Source organism: Podarcis filfolensis (genome assembly GCF_964270895.1).
Source record: "Podarcis filfolensis genome assembly, chromosome: 7".
Lineage (NCBI taxonomy): Eukaryota > Metazoa > Chordata > Lepidosauria > Squamata > Lacertidae > Podarcis > Podarcis filfolensis.
The window spans coordinates 21,638,649-21,654,199 of NC_139603.1; the positions used below are offsets into that span (position 1 = coordinate 21,638,649).

At 43.0% G+C, this 15,551-nt stretch overlaps 1 protein-coding gene and 1 long non-coding RNA gene across 2 annotated transcripts in view; one reads left to right on the forward strand and one right to left on the reverse strand.

The window, feature by feature from the left end:
• The window catches only part of CDH9 (cadherin 9), a 133,464-nt gene that overhangs the window by 65,596 nt on the left and 52,317 nt on the right, over positions 1-15,551 (reverse strand). The window lies entirely within an intron of this gene.
• LOC310767285 overlaps positions 6,890-15,551 on the forward strand; it is a 28,468-nt gene continuing 19,806 nt past the window's right edge. Inside the window, exons 1-2 of the long non-coding RNA XR_014550840.1 lie at positions 6,890-7,419; positions 8,217-8,309. This is a non-coding gene — a long non-coding RNA (uncharacterized lncRNA). The remainder of the gene's footprint in view (positions 7,420-8,216; positions 8,310-15,551) is intronic.

The window sequence follows — 15,551 nt, forward strand, 5'->3', positions numbered from 1 at the left end:
TTCACTTTAAATTGACTCAAGGTGAACATTTTCTGGCAAATGAGGATGAATGTTATTAAGGAAGCAATGAAGGGCCCACAACAGGCAAGAGTCCTTAACAGTGGGCAAAGTGGTCATACGGTGGTGACATTTGGAGTTATGGCACCATTCATTTTCCCATTACCAGGTTAGACGTCTGCTTAGGGAGCAATCCTCTGCACGAGGAGCTGGTGTAAAGCAAGCGGGTGTAAATTAACCCAACATAAAGTTACGGCAGATCCAAACCCTGTTCAGCTTTAGGGCTGCTGCTGCTCTGCCTGAACATGGCAATAGTGTTTACAATAACGTTCTACGTTTTATTGCCAGGTCACATGACTGAGCTAGATGAGTTTATGATCCATCTTAAATCCCTCTTCTCTGGTCTCACCTCCATAATGCTCCTTCTTTGGACTTGCACTGTCCTTGACCCAGCTAAACTGGGTTCAGCAAATGTAGCTTTGACTGAACCAGGAATTAGACAACTATGCCAGAAATCTGCTGCATCCTAATCTGCTCATCCCAGTGGACCTTGCCATTGGATTCCCCCTTATTAAACTGATCACATTCATTATTTCCAAGTTTCTAAACAATTATGCACCTGGGGATTCGTACGCAGATAGCAACATTCATTATTTTCATAAATTTCTAAAAGATTGTGGAGCTAAGGATTCTTACCAGTCAGGGTGATAGAAGTGATTTATATCTAAATATATTGCAAAATAGTTATCAGCTGTTTTAACTTGAATAGATCTGTGTTGATAGATATTAGCAATAAAGTAATAATCTTGGTCTTGGAAGGGTTCATCTCAATGTCTGAACTCATCCATGAAGCACATGGCTGTCCATATTGAGATAAATATATTTAGCTGTTCTGTTCATAGAAATCTGCTTCGATGTGTGCGTCTCCCTTGCTGGACTGAATAGTTCTGAGGCATAGGTGCCAACTCCATGGGGCTATGGGTGTCTGAGCACCCACAAAATTCCCCAAGAAGGGGCCGGGCACCCATGGTCACAGGGTCAAGTTGGCAGTCCTGTTCTAAAGGCAAACTTCTCAGCCTGCATTATTGCCGTGCAGTAGACTTTGTGTTTTATATAATACAGTGGTACCTTGGGTTATAGACGCTTCAGGTTACAGACTCCACTAACCAGTGGCGTAGCATGGGGGTGCAGGGGGGGCCGGCCGCACCGGGCGCAACATCTGGGGTTAGGGCAAATCCACGGGTTAGGGGGCGCAAATCCACGGGTTAGGGGGCACAAATTACTTGCCTTGCCCCGGGTGCTGACAACCCACGCTACGCCACTGCCACTAACCCAGAAATAGTACCTCAGGTAAAGAACTTTGCTTAAGGATGAGAACAGAAATCGCACAGCGGTGGCGCGGCAGCAATGGGAGACCGCATTAGCTAAAATGGTACCTCGGGTTAAGAACAGTTTCAGGTTAAGAGCGGACTTCCAGAACGAATTAAGTTCTTAACCCGGGGTACCACTGTATTGAGGAAATGACAAAATATATGTTGGGAAGAATTTTTATATTGCAGCAAAGCCTTAGACAGTGTGCAGCTTACCTCTCTATGGACCGTTGCCTCAAAGTGTTGTGCTTATCCCCACCCCCCCATGTGAATAAATAGCCATGATGACTTATATGGGAGGAATTTGAGAGACACACTCAGGGAGGGAAATCACTTGGAAGGGAAATACACCTACCATTGCCCTTAGATGATTTTGCTATGGATGCTTCTCAATTTCTCAGTGGAGGCTGCAGTTCTCTTCCGCTTAATATAACCAAACACATATGACTCTCTCTCTCTCTCTCTCTCTCTCTCTCTCTCTCTCTGTGTGTGTGTGTGTGTGTGTTTAGAAGTTCTTGGTAAGGGGATGCATTTGACTTTATACTGCCATTCACTTTTCAGAGTACTTACTGGGAAGTTTCCCTTGTTAACCACATTGCATTTTAATAGGAAAGTATAGTTGGCTGAATGGCAGCAAATTTTCCTTTTCCTCTTGGATTCAAAATTGGTGTTGGCTTGTGGTGGTGGTAACAGATCTCCTCCTTTTTGTTATCGAAAATGCCATCTGTAGCGTGAAGTGAGTTTCGTTCCACAGATGGAAAACCAGGATAAGACCATCATGGAGAGAAATAACAACCAGAGCTGAGCTCTCCTCCCATCACTGTGGCTGCTAAAGACAGAACTTTCTCATTTTCAGGCTGAGGGAGCCAACGTTTGTCAACAGACAGCTTTCTGGGTCATGTGGCCAGCATGACTAAACCCCTTCTGGCACAATGGAACACCATGAGGGAAACCAGAGCCCACAGAAACACAGTTTACCTTCCCGCCACAGCGGCACCTATTTATCTACTTGCACTGACGTGCTCTTGAACTGCCTGGTTGGCAGGACCAATGAGAGCTCACCCCATCGCGCGGATTCGAACCACTGACCTTCTGATCAGCAAGCCCAAGAGGCTCAGTGGTTTAGACCACAGCACCACCCACGTCCCACTGTCATTTAATAGCCAGGTGCCAAGATGTATCTAGCACTCCAACCCCTTTCAGATATTTTTATTGTTACAGAGACCCAGGAAGGATTTGAAGCTCAACCATCTCTAGCACATGTTCACCGAAATCATTTTAGAAATGCATCCTCAGGAAGCAAAAAATGGGGGGGGGGGGCAAAGAAAGACTATCCTTAGTAAACAGGGACATGTTATTAAGCAGGATAACATGTTAAATGAAAACAATAAAAATAAATAAATGTATAATATACTGCGCATGTGCATCCTTTGGGGAGTCTGACAAATTTCATCAAGTGGAGGAGCTGTAAGAGTAGGAATTGCTCTAGACATCCACTCTATGGGTTGAATCCTTGTGGCCCACCTGAAAGACGCTTCTAATATATATATATATAAAACTCCAGCAGAGATTGAAGGCAAGAACAGCAGGAGCCATCCCTGATAACAACAATTGGACCGTCTTACATTCCACTCTTGCTTTCAAATCTATCCAAGTATAAAGTTATTAATGGATGGGTAAGCTTACATTGACTGTGAAATAACACCAGAGGCATAGAATATTGGCATTTCATTCTGTCAGGGGCCGGGGGGTTGGGGAGGATTTCTCTAAAGAAAAGCATAACGGTCGATTAGGATTAAATTTCCAATCAGGAGTTAGTAAGTAGTTTATCTGGGTTTGTAACGGATGTTGCCTTTATGAGGGCATGCTGTTTCATGCGTCATTCTCCTCACAGGTCTTTTAGCCGCATAAACAGCAAAAGGTGTGCCCACACTCTTTGGAATGGGAAGCATTCTCTGATTCAGTACTTTAGGTCTTGGAAACTACTTTCACACAACCTCTGCCAACCCCCTGCCCTCCTCACAGAATTTTGGGGTTGCTGAGGGACATGCAGATTGCGCAGTCCAGTCACGGGAGAGATATCTGCACAGACTCATGCTATCAGTTACTACCTTTTGTTTATGGCCCAGCTTCTCATGTTTTCCAATTTTAAATTTCCCCAGGTCAAGAAACTGTGAAGTTGTCCCAGTGCTGAGGGAAATCTAGGTCCTTTTCCCTTTCAGAGAGCACCACACAGTGCTGATAACCTAGCTCAGCCTAATCAACCTTGCAGGGCTATTACGAGGAGAAAATGGAAATAACCTCATTCATATCCACCTGAGGCTCCTTGGAGAAGGTTTAGGATATAAAATGTGATAAATATTTACATGAAAATAAGGATCAGGAAGTGGTGAAAGCTGCCATGTGAGGGGAACCTAGAACATGACATATGGAAATCTCTCTCTCTGCCTCTCTCTCTCTCTCTCTCTCTCTCTCTCTCTCTCCTTTTTGCTTTCTTGGTAAATGGAGTACCTACAGCAAGAAGTATATTTTTCTGAAAGAGTAACCAGTAGCATTTGTACCACTCAATAGTTTGTTGTTGTGGGGATAAAACAAGCTGAAATAAAATAGCCTTTGACTGTTTTCATGAAATCTGAGGGAAAGGGCAACGGTGTCAAGCATGACAATGAACCTGGAGCTGAACTAGTCCAAATACTTAAAAGTCCAGTCCTTTCAAGTTAGGCCTTGAAGCTGTTAGTATCTGCTGTTGGCCCATCTGGTAAAATTATAGCTTCTGGGAGCAGATTTGGAGTGCAAGGGCAGAAGGTTTAAGAGAGTCGCTACTTTGTCTGTTTCTATCATATTATTTGACATTGATTTAAAGCTAACGGACCTTTGCCTCTCCTTTCTCTCCTTTCAGAAAGTTAAATTCTAAATGTCCAAACAACTTTTTCAAGGGCACATTAAATTCCCTGGTCCTTAAAGGCTAAAGCTTCCATTAACTTCTCAATCTCCTTCCAAGTCAGTGGGACTGCTCTGGAAACAAGGATTTTGTGCATCACTGCTCACCCACAATCAGTTTTGCAGTGTAAACAGAGCTGCCATGTGTAGGATGCAGTGCTTGAAGCACACAATAGAGGGGGCCATGCTAAACACCCCAATCCAGAGGTACTGTTGCATTATTAGGAAATGAAGGAGGAGTTCATTAGTGGGAAAGAACCCCGTAAAACAAATGCCCATGTGCTTGGGTCATTTAAATGTTCTCCCAGCTGCATAGGAGATGCTCACATGGTTTTGGAGAATGGTTAAAGGCATGGGCATCACCTCTTGGTCTATTTTCTGTGTCTTGTGGCTTCTATTGATATGTGCCAGCATTTTAATTTTCATGAAAAATGTGATAAAAATCCTTCCTGGTAAATTCATGTACATTTCTTCTCTCTTTCAGTTTCTAATTTGGTCATATGATCACAGGTTCCCTCCCAGGGAAAATGAGAGCTTTTAAAGGCATTTTACCACCCGGTGCTCTATAGTGTTTATCCATCACAAATGCTAATTTGAAACAGGAGAAAATCCACATTCATTTGTAAACTGTCAAAGGAATCAAATAGCTGTTATCAGTAAGGCATCATTTTTATGACTTACTCCTGTGTATGAAACATTTTAAATAGCTCCGTAGGATGGTTTCAATACTAATCAAGTTGCACTGATGAAGTTCTGAAAGATAATTCTTTTAACTGATAAAGTCTTCCAGGCGCAACATAGTTGGAAGCTGTTTCAAACAGGATTGCTTGCTGAGGTCAGTAAATAAAAATGTAGAAAGCTACAGCATTAATAATAATAAAAAGCCACTCCATTTTCTTCCACATAATGTATTTGAAAAGGTCCTGCATTCAGCTTTGGTAATTCAGTACGTTTACGAGCACAGTTCAAAGTGTTGGTGCTGACCTTTAAAACCCTAAACAGCCTCGGTCCAGTATACCTGAAGGAGCGTCTCCACCATCGTTCAGCCCAGACACTGAGATCCAGCGCTGAGGGCCTTCTGGCGGTTCCCTCATTGCGAGAAGTGAGGTTACAGGGAATCAGACAGAGGGCCTTCTCGGTAGTGGCGCCCACTCTGTGGAACACCCTCCCTTCAGATGTGAAGGAAATAAGCAGCTATCCTATCTTTAAAAGACATCTGAAGGCAGCCCTGTTCAGGGAAGTTTTTAATATTTAACGCTGTATTGTTTTTAACTTTTGATTGCGAGCCGCCCAGAGTGGCTGGGGAAACTCAGCCAGATGGGCGGGGTATAAATAATAAATTATTATTATTATTATTATTATTGTTGTTGTTGTGGTGGTGGTGGTGTAGTGGTTAAGAGCGGTAGTCACCTAATCTGGGGAACCGGGTTCGCGTCTCCGCTCCTCCACATGCAGCTGCTGGGTGACCTTGGGCCAGTCACACTTCTCTGAAGTCTCTCAGCCTCACTCACCTCACAGAGTGTTTGTTGTGGGGGAGGAAGGGAAAGGAGATTGTTAGCCGCTTTGAGACTCCTGAAGGGGAGTGAAAGGCGGGATATCAAGTCCAAACTCTTCTTCTTCTTCTTCTTCTTCTTCTTCTTCTTCTTCTTCTTCTTGTTATTATATTTCATGGTCACCAAGTTCAACATATAAAACCATAAAGATCCCGAGATATCTTAATTTGACTGCTCCACACTACAATTGCCTTTGGCCTTATTCATAGGCTGACTTCCCTTTGCAAAGCTGTTGCAGCATAGTGGTTAACGCCATGACCTGTGACCCTAGTTCCTCAGCTGGGACCTCACTGTTGCACTGCTGCCAGCCCTGCCCGCCTCCATTCTGGGTGGTTTAGAGATACCATTTTAATTTCCTACACTGCCTCTGATGTAGTATCGTTCTGAGAAGTAAAAAATAAAACAAAACACAGTTCTGTACCACCTCATGCTTCTCTGCAGTGCTGTTGCTTCTCAAGGGAGACAGGCTTGGGCCCACCAAAAGAGAAAGAGTCCCATGAGAGGATACTTTGCCAAGTGTCAGGGACTGGGCAGAGGATGAATAGTGGAGACCACCTCCCCATCCTGACCCAGAGAGCCTTAAAAATAGGAGAGCAAAGAGCTCAAAGACACATATTCTTGGTTCTTTATCTTCTACTTCTTGGTTGTTGTTTTTTCAAATACAGATAAAAAGATGCTATAGAATGGAGAAAGGAAATGTGGTTGTATGAATCAGTCCCAAAGTCACACATAAAGATGATAATTTGATGGGTACAGGGTTGTGAACGTATATCTATTGGCCTCAATTTGATGGGTTACAAACTGGCAATCTAAAACTTTTCCCCAATAGTAAAAGTTAATATACCTGTTATGGAGATCCATCTTGACAATGCTGAGATGCAGTCTGACTGTTAACTGTTTCTGGCTTTACCAAGACTTAAAGCATATCCTCTTTGTGACATCACACATGACATCAGAATGTCATGTTTGCATTCAACCTAGACTATCTTCATGCCAACAGCAATGGCCAGTAAACTTCAGTAGCCAAGTAACCATCAGCCTGACTACCCAGTTGTTTCTATCTAGACTACTGGATGTTTATTTGTTGCTCTCATAATCAAAGCCTGAAGAAGAGCTGTGTATAATCTGAAAATCTGCTTCCACTGTTAAAGAAAACTAATTGTCAGGGACTGGGCAGAGGAGGAACGGTGGAGACCACCTACCCATCCTGATCCTTCCAGGGAGGAGAACAAGAAGACAGTATAGATTTACAACAGGGTTTTGTGGGAGGTAGCAGCTCAGAGGCAGATGAGGGGAAAAGTTCAGAAATCATGGGAGAGTCAGAACAACATCTGGCTGACACGTTGCCATTAGAAAGCATTCCAGGCCCTCCATCTCTCAGAACCCGGTGAGCCTTAAAAATAGGAGAGCAAAGAGCTCAAAGACAGAGGGCAGCTGTAGAGGAGATGATGAGAATGACGAATGAGGAAGTGAGAGAGAAGTGGGGTGGAGACAACAGTATTATCCAAGAGGCTGGGTTCTATAGCCTCTCTCTGTAAAGACTGAAATGAAAAAGGATAGTAATAAGCTTTTCCTTGTCTTTATACTTTCCTGGGCAACCAGCTGGGAGCCACTGACAGCATCCTGACACCAAGGGTATCTCAAATTTGGAGCTGGTCTTGGAACTGTGAGCCAGGGAGAAAGGATTCTTGCCACTATCAAAAAGTCACTGGGTGGCCTTGGGGCAGCCACTATCGCTCTCAGAATTTCCCTGGGGGGCACTGGAACGATCCAGTGGTGGTGGTGGAAGCATAAAGAAGAAATTTTTTGAATAAGAACCATTCATACGTGTTTCATCTGCTGTGTAATGACACTTGCCAATGTAACAGAGTTAAAGTCATAGTGCTTATTTTCCAAATAAACGCACAAAGTGCAAGTTCAGTGATCAGTGGTCAAGTAGGCTGACAGGTCTTAACAAGCAAGTGTTGGCAGGCGAGCATGTTGTGCATAGTGCGGAAGGCCAGCTTGCATCAGAAGGAAAATTCATGCTTACAATACAATATTATAAACAGGCAATATGTATGAAATTATTTTAATAAATTTTCTATAATTTCAAGCTTCAAGCTGTCTTATTTGCAAAATCTTTCTTTACTATGTTGTAGGACATATGTAGAAATATAGATACATAAAGCAAGTTTGTCACTGCATTTTTCTGTTTGTTTGCTTTAAAAAGGTAGATTTTCAGGCGGTGCTGATTAATTTTTCCCCCTAAAAAGGGGGAGGTAGGCCAAATAAATTTGGGTACCTCTGCTCTATCTTAATCCCCTATTTGGAGCAGGGTGTTAATATTGGCACTTGGATTACTTACTCTCATAAGGAAATACAGCTGGAAGAAGTTGTGGAGCCATCTCAAGCATAGGGCTTTTCTGAAATTCAAGAAGAAATGCAAAACCTTTGGCCACCTGGCTAGGTAAACAGCATGCTCCCTTCTCAAAATGACACATATATTTATTTCCCCTCCAATTAAGTCCAATTTTTCATGTAGATTTTGCTTCATCCCACCTGCCCAAGGAAATATTTGGAAATAAAACTTCTGAAATGTTTGAAATGCTCTTGTTCTGGCTCCATTGCCAACATCTTTGGTCTAAAAAGTGCAACTGAAATCAGGATTTGGCCCTCTGTTTAACCGCATGACACTTGGAGGGTGTGCAGTTCCCAAACATTTCAGTGCAGTTTGGGGTTTTTATTAAAAAAAACCCCATCAAAAACATTTAAAAATGTGCATTTTAAGAGGAAATGCATGTTTTAAGAGAGAATCTATTTAAAGCATGTGTTGAAACAGGTATTTAAATGCACATTTTGGAGTTTGTCTGTATATATGTATGCATGTTCATGAGAGAGAGAGACAGAGAGAGAGAGAGAGAGAGAGAGAGAGAGAGAGAGAGAGAGAGAACTATAGAAAAGGAGTGTAGAGTGGAATAGGCTTAGGGACTTAGTGTATGTGAAAGTGACACAGATCAACACACATAGATGGATAAACACATAATAGCATTTTGCTCTTTACTATTGAGAATGAACTGCACTTGTCTTTCAATTTTGCCATAGCATTTCTTGCAAAAACTATCCTCAGTAAAAGAGCAACATCAGAAGTACCAGGCATTTGTAAAGATGTTTGTGACAATTGCTTGTTGACAGTGTTTCTTTTCCCTCTTCAAGGTGATGAAACAGAAGGCCTTACTTAGACAAGCAAGTCACTGGAAAAAAAATAAGCACCATCTGAAGAAGGTTTTGCAAAGGCAGTTATGTATTTGCTCTTGCAAGCTTCCCATTACCTGATTTGCATTGGACTGGCAAATAATATGCCACCATAATAGCTTCAATACTTTTGCTGATTTTGCAATGTAGTCAGGGAGGCTCACTGAGAGTGAAACCAGGTGTTCTTCTAAACATGTGTGACTGCTGCAGAACTTGTATTTCTCCAGACTGCTCTCTCCCTGAGCCGTATTATGGGCTGATGGTGGTGAGAAAGTTTGGGATGTCATGATACCATGATGATAGCCTATGTTGTAAGTTGTTACATGGGGCAAGGACAGTGCATAACATGCCATGTTTAATAGCTATGCATTTTGTGTGGCATGCATTTTCAGACAGCTACGTATCAAGCTTGATCCGCAGAGTATATATGGGCAGGGCTTTTTTTTCAGCCAAAGCTCAGCTCCAGAACCTCTCAGGTGGGCATCATGAAAGATACATTCATGGTGAATTCCAGCATCTCACCATAAAAATAACACTGTATATGGGGTGTTAGGGGTGTTAGGGAACGGTCAGAACATCTGGTAGGGGAACACGCCATGTTTCTTCTGGGGTAGCTCATCCCCCTTTGGTCCTTGCTCTGCACTCAGCTCTTACCTGTGTCTCCTAGAATCTGTCACCATGTGTCAGGCTTTGGGGAAGTAGCTTCCTCCCCCGTGGCAGTAAGAAGATCAAATGAAAGGAATGTCTTACCAGTTAGATTCTTTAATCAGTGAGAGAGAAAAGAACATGTCTACCTAGAAATGGCGGTGCTCCCATTGAAGGTTAACTCCCTCCCTCCATCCCTATTAAATCTATGTCACTCCTACGTCTTGTAACCTGACCTTGTACCCATTGTGCTTTCTGTTCTGCCACTTTCTCAGCTCTTCTTTACCTTGGGGAGAGCTGATTAATGCTTTCCAGAGACAGTGAATCTGTTACTCTCCTCTCTCCCAGTCTTTCTTCTCCTAGCTGTTCCCCATCCATTATTTCCCAGCTTTTCCCTTCTGAACTATACCCCTCTGCAAACCACTCTTCCAAATCTATACTGTCTTCCTGTTCCTGGGATGATTCAGGATCAGGGCGAGGGGGTGGCTCCCACCATTCTTCCTCAGTCCGCCCTCCTCAGCACGGTCCCTGACATCATGCAACCATGTCGGCACTGCAGGAAATGGCTTTGACTGGCTGGCTAAACCAGGTGAGGGTAACTGATGAGTCTTAAATCCTTGGTGAGTTAGGGATTTGTCTACCACTTGCACACAAAGACAGGGTCCAGTACACTGAGCAGACGAGACCAATAGTGGGTCCAACAGCCAAGAAGGCAGTTTCTACACATGTTGTGGAGGGAAACGAGAGGCAGATGGGGCTTGTTAACCTGGGAAGGCAGCCCATCTAGGAGAAGCAAATCTCTGACCTTAAACCACCACTGCTTTGCAGCTATGCTCATTCATGGGAAAGGCTTCAGGAGTAAAACCTGAGGGAAAATATATATCCGTTGCCTTGCAGGACAACTTCGGGAGCAGCAGAAGCCACGAAGTAAGCCCTACACAAATCCAGAGTTGGATTACATCTTGTATGCCTCCTTCCAGCAACCCCTGCAGCCAAGTTGATGCCAGATATATTGTTGTGTTTCCAAATCAGAGAGACCAAGAGCGGGGTCTTGTTTTCTGGACAGCTAGGTCTTTGATACAAACTGCCCAGGCTTGTGCCCTGGAGAGGTCACTTCAGTGCTGCTGATGCAGCAAAAACATACAGGAGGCAGAAGTACCATACTTTTTTATGTATAACACACCCCCTTGAATAAGACACCCCCTATTTTGGGGGACTCCTATTTCAGAAAATGGCCCAATACAGTTAATCACTAACCTGATGGTTGCAATCGCTGATGTCTGCTACAAGCATCTGCCCTATTGCCAATAGTGGAAGTAAACAGCAAGCACAACTGCTGCAGCGACATCCAATCCTCAGCAGCTGTTGACTCACCCATTTTCCACAGCCAGTACAAAGAAACCTTTGCTGCAGCCACCAATCACACTACATATTGCCAATGACAATCTGCAGCTTGCGGCTGCAACCGATCACCAGTCACCCTACCCACTACCCATGTATAAGACACCCCCAGTTTTTAAACCTTAAAGGTAAAGGTAAACCTTAAACCTGAAAGGTAAAGGTAAAGGGACCCCTGATCATTAGGTCCAGTCGTGGCCAACTCTGGGGTTGCGGCACTCATCTCGCTTTACTGGCCAAGGGAGTCGGCGTACAGCTTCCGGGTCATGTGGCCAGCATCACTAAGCCGCTTCTGGCAAACCAGAGCAGTGCACGGAAACACTGTTTACCTTCCCGCTGGAGCGGTACCTATTTATCTACTTGCCCTTTGATATGCTTTCGAACTGCTAGGTTGGCAGGAGCAGGGACCGAGCAACGGGAGCTCACCCCGTTGCGGGGATTTGAACCGCCAACCTTCTGATCGGCAAGTCCTAGGCTCTGTGGTTTAACCCACATCGCCACCCGCGTCCCTTATTTTTAACCTTGAATTTATTTTAAACCTTATTTTTGAGTAAAATAAATCTAGTCTTATACATGGAAAAGTACGGCATATATTGTTATGTGCTGCCACAGAGCAAGAAGATCCAGGGTCATGACCATCGTTTTTAGATTCCTTTTGGATTAGACAACACTGGAGTCAGGGGCACCAACTTGCATCCCACATTGAGGGAGCCCAGCCATGTAGTGTGACACATCATGTAACGCCGCTCAGTGTGCACCCAGCATGTGCTGGGTGGAGACAGGACACCTGGAGGGCCTCATTTGCCCTCACTTGTCCCAGCCCCTGTCCTGCTCCTGGGCTGGGGCACGTGGAGGAAACCAGTGTCAGGGGATTTCGGCCCCCTCAGTATGGGGGGGGCTCAGCCCTCTGCCCACCAATATTTAGGGGGCTGAAGCACCTTCCGCCCCCTATAGCTGGCTCCCCTGATGGGAATCATATGGCATCTTTGCAATGTTTGCTCCACAGTGGTACCTCGGGTTAAGTACTTAATTCGTTCCGGAGGTCCGTTCTTAACCTGAAACTGTTCTTAACCTGAAGCACCACTTTAGCTAATGGGCCTCCCGCTGCTGCTGCGCTGCCGGAGCACGATCTCTGTTCTCATCCCGAAGCAAAGTTCTTAACCCGAGGTACTATTTCTGGGTTAGCGGAGTCTGTAACCTGAAGCATATGTAACCTGAAGCGTATGTAACCTGAGGTACCACTGTATTTACAAATATAAAAGCAGAATGAACTGAAAGCAAGTAAGCACTTCTTCAGCAGATCCCACAAGAGAACGTGTGCAGTCACTCTCACCTATTCTGCACGTATATTGCTAGAGACATTGTGTGTGCACACACAACACAACACAACACAACACACACTATCGTTTCTCTCCATTCAAGCTGATGTTTTCCTCTCTCACACTACCGCATGTGATGCTCACCATTGGTCTGAGGGAAAAACCCTGCTGCTAAATTGCCGATTTGGGTGAATCATCATCAGTCATTAAGGAACATTGTCATTCTTCTATCACCACTTATTTACACAGATGAAGCCAACCAAACTTTCAACAGTATTATAGCACATAAAAGTTGTTGGGCTTTCTTTATTTCCTCTATAAGCAAAATACAATTTGTTGCAATGAAGTGGAAGAGCAAAAAGGCACTGCATAATCCTGGGAGTGGGGATAAGTCATGCATTTTTGTGTTCCTTGCTTCCCTGCATTGCATTAAGAAATACTTGTGGATATTTGAGGAGTCTTGATCTAGCATAGGGGTGGATGAGCTGGTTCCCTTCCAATGTTGCTGGATTGCAATGCCAATAATAATAATAATAATAATAATTTATTATTTATACCCCGCCCATCTGGCTGGGTTACCCCAGCCACTCTGGGCGGCTTCCAAAAGAATATTAATATCAGCCCTGACAATTGCCCTCAGGTGTATAACTCTTCTGTCTCTTCAAAATTCCCTTCCAGGAAAGTAAATGCAGTTCATTTTTATTGCTATTAGCCACATACCATTGCAGAAAGTTAAATAAGCAAAATATCACACATTTGAAACTGGAGGGGAGGACCCAAATAAAATGGGCACATATGAAACAGGTCTTCAATAGCAAGATACCTAGAACCAGTTACAGATAGGTAGCCGTGTTGGTCTGCCATAGTCAAAACAAAATTTTTTTTTTTCTTTCCAGTAGCACCTTAAAGACCAACTAAGTTAGTTCTTGGTATGAGCTTTCGTGTGCATGCACTAGTATCTGACGAAGTGTGCATGCACACGAAAGCTCATACCAAGAACTACCGGTAACTTAGTTGGTCTTTAAGGTGCTACTGGAAAGAAAAAATTTTTTTTTGTTTTGAAGATACCTAGAAAACAGCTTTCTCCTTCCAGAGAGCAAAGGTAAAATATCATTAAAACAAAAATGGTCCACAAGCTAAAGCTACAGAAGAGGTTTCTGAACAACCTTTGCTCTAGTACTAGCTAAACCAAAGGAACTCAATAAATGACTCTTTGGTACTTCCCATTTAATAAAAGATTGGCATTTGGGAACATTTGTTAGAAACAGCCTGCAAAATAGAGGTCAGTTGATCATTCGTTGTCTTCTGATGTGAGGGACAGGCATCATCAGTGCCTGCCATTTAGACCAGCCCAATCTATTTATCCATTGTTCTGTGGGTCACTCTGCATTCCACAGTCCCTGAGTTCTGGGTTAATTAGCAAATTTTCTAAAATGAAAATTTAATCCCAGAACTGGGGTTTGTAGAATTTTCCATAGCTTTCAGTGTTCTTTAATTCATTCACATAATCATATAGTTGCTTCAAGATTATTTTTGCTTCACATTTTAGTAAATGTGTAGAAGTCCATGGGTGTATTGGTAAAACACTATATGAAATAAATTCTGGTGGAATCACATGCATAATGTGGTTATACATATGGTTGCATCAGGATACGAGTGTGCGTGTGATATCTGATTTTCAACATCACAATATATCACCAGGGCGGGAGGGAGGACAAGCAAGCAAAAAATTTTTTTTTTAAAAATTTATTTATTTATTTATTTATTTAAAACCTTCCTTTTTAATATGGAGGAAAACTATTTAGGGGGAACCAACAAACACCAGTGTGAGGGAAAAATGAATTACTTTCCAATTCTTTGATTATGTTCTTTGTTTACTTTGCCACTGGATCTTTGATTGTCTTGCCATATTGCAGGGGGGTGGGTGTCCCTCCTGGATTGTTAGCAGGCTATACATAATTAGCCGTGCTCTTTAAGTGGAAAGATATTGCTGAAGCTGAAAGAGTTTGCTGGTTTGTGTGAGGGCTTATCATCATTTCTTATCCGTTAGGAGGAAGGAGGAACAGAACAAACAAAACAGGAGACAGGGTGCCTGCAAATTATCTGCAAATTATCCGTTCAGCTGAGCTACCCCTTGGGAAGCTGTTAAGTCTCCACCTTTTGTTCACCGATATATTGCCTTGTTGAAACACTTATCACAATGTTATTTCAATACTACCGGTATTCAACAATATGGCAATTTATCGCACAGTCTGTCTGCGTGTGAGTGAGTGATGTTTCACTAGTGTACCCATGCACTCCTGCAAATAGTAAAACACCAAGAAAAAAGTGTATTGATGCAACTAACAATGCGATCTTATCAATATCATTTTTTTTTTGTCAATGCACACGTGCACTTTGGCAATGTGTGTGTTTTGTAGGGGGAAGATGCTAATGAACTGAAAGCCGTGCGAAAGTTTGTCTGCACACAGCACTTTGTAGATAATGTGTAAACAAAAGGTGGTTAAAAGGGGGATGCCTGACGCATCGTTTACACTTGGAAACAAGACCATGTGATTTGGAATTCCAAGGTCAATGAGGAATTTTGAAAACATCCCTAACTTGAACTACAGCTTAATCAAAGGGACCAAGCACTGAGGTCTAGAAGGAAATGTGTGCTTTGGAGAATGAAAAGCAAACAACAACAACAAGGGCAGAAGCAAAAATGTAACACATGCAACATTTTTTAGGTGGAAAATGGAAAAACCCATTTTCTGTCTCCCCAGGCTGATTAACAGAAAGGTGAACAACTATGAATTACAATGCCTGGGCTTGGTTTTCAAATTATTATTTTTTCAAATATCTTGTTTTGCTTAAAGGCTTTAGGGTTGGCATACTTCTTACATGCCCCCAAGGTCTGATTCCTACATGGTTGTTGTACCTTCTCTCAGTATGGTGGGTAACATCTGAATGAGACATGAACTGGGCTAATGGTATAGTAATGTTATAAGAATATTAAGGTCTCATATATATATAGTAAATGTTCATAAATGTACCAAGCAAGCACATACATATATGTATAGACCACATGTCTGAGACTCACAGAAAAAGTCCTG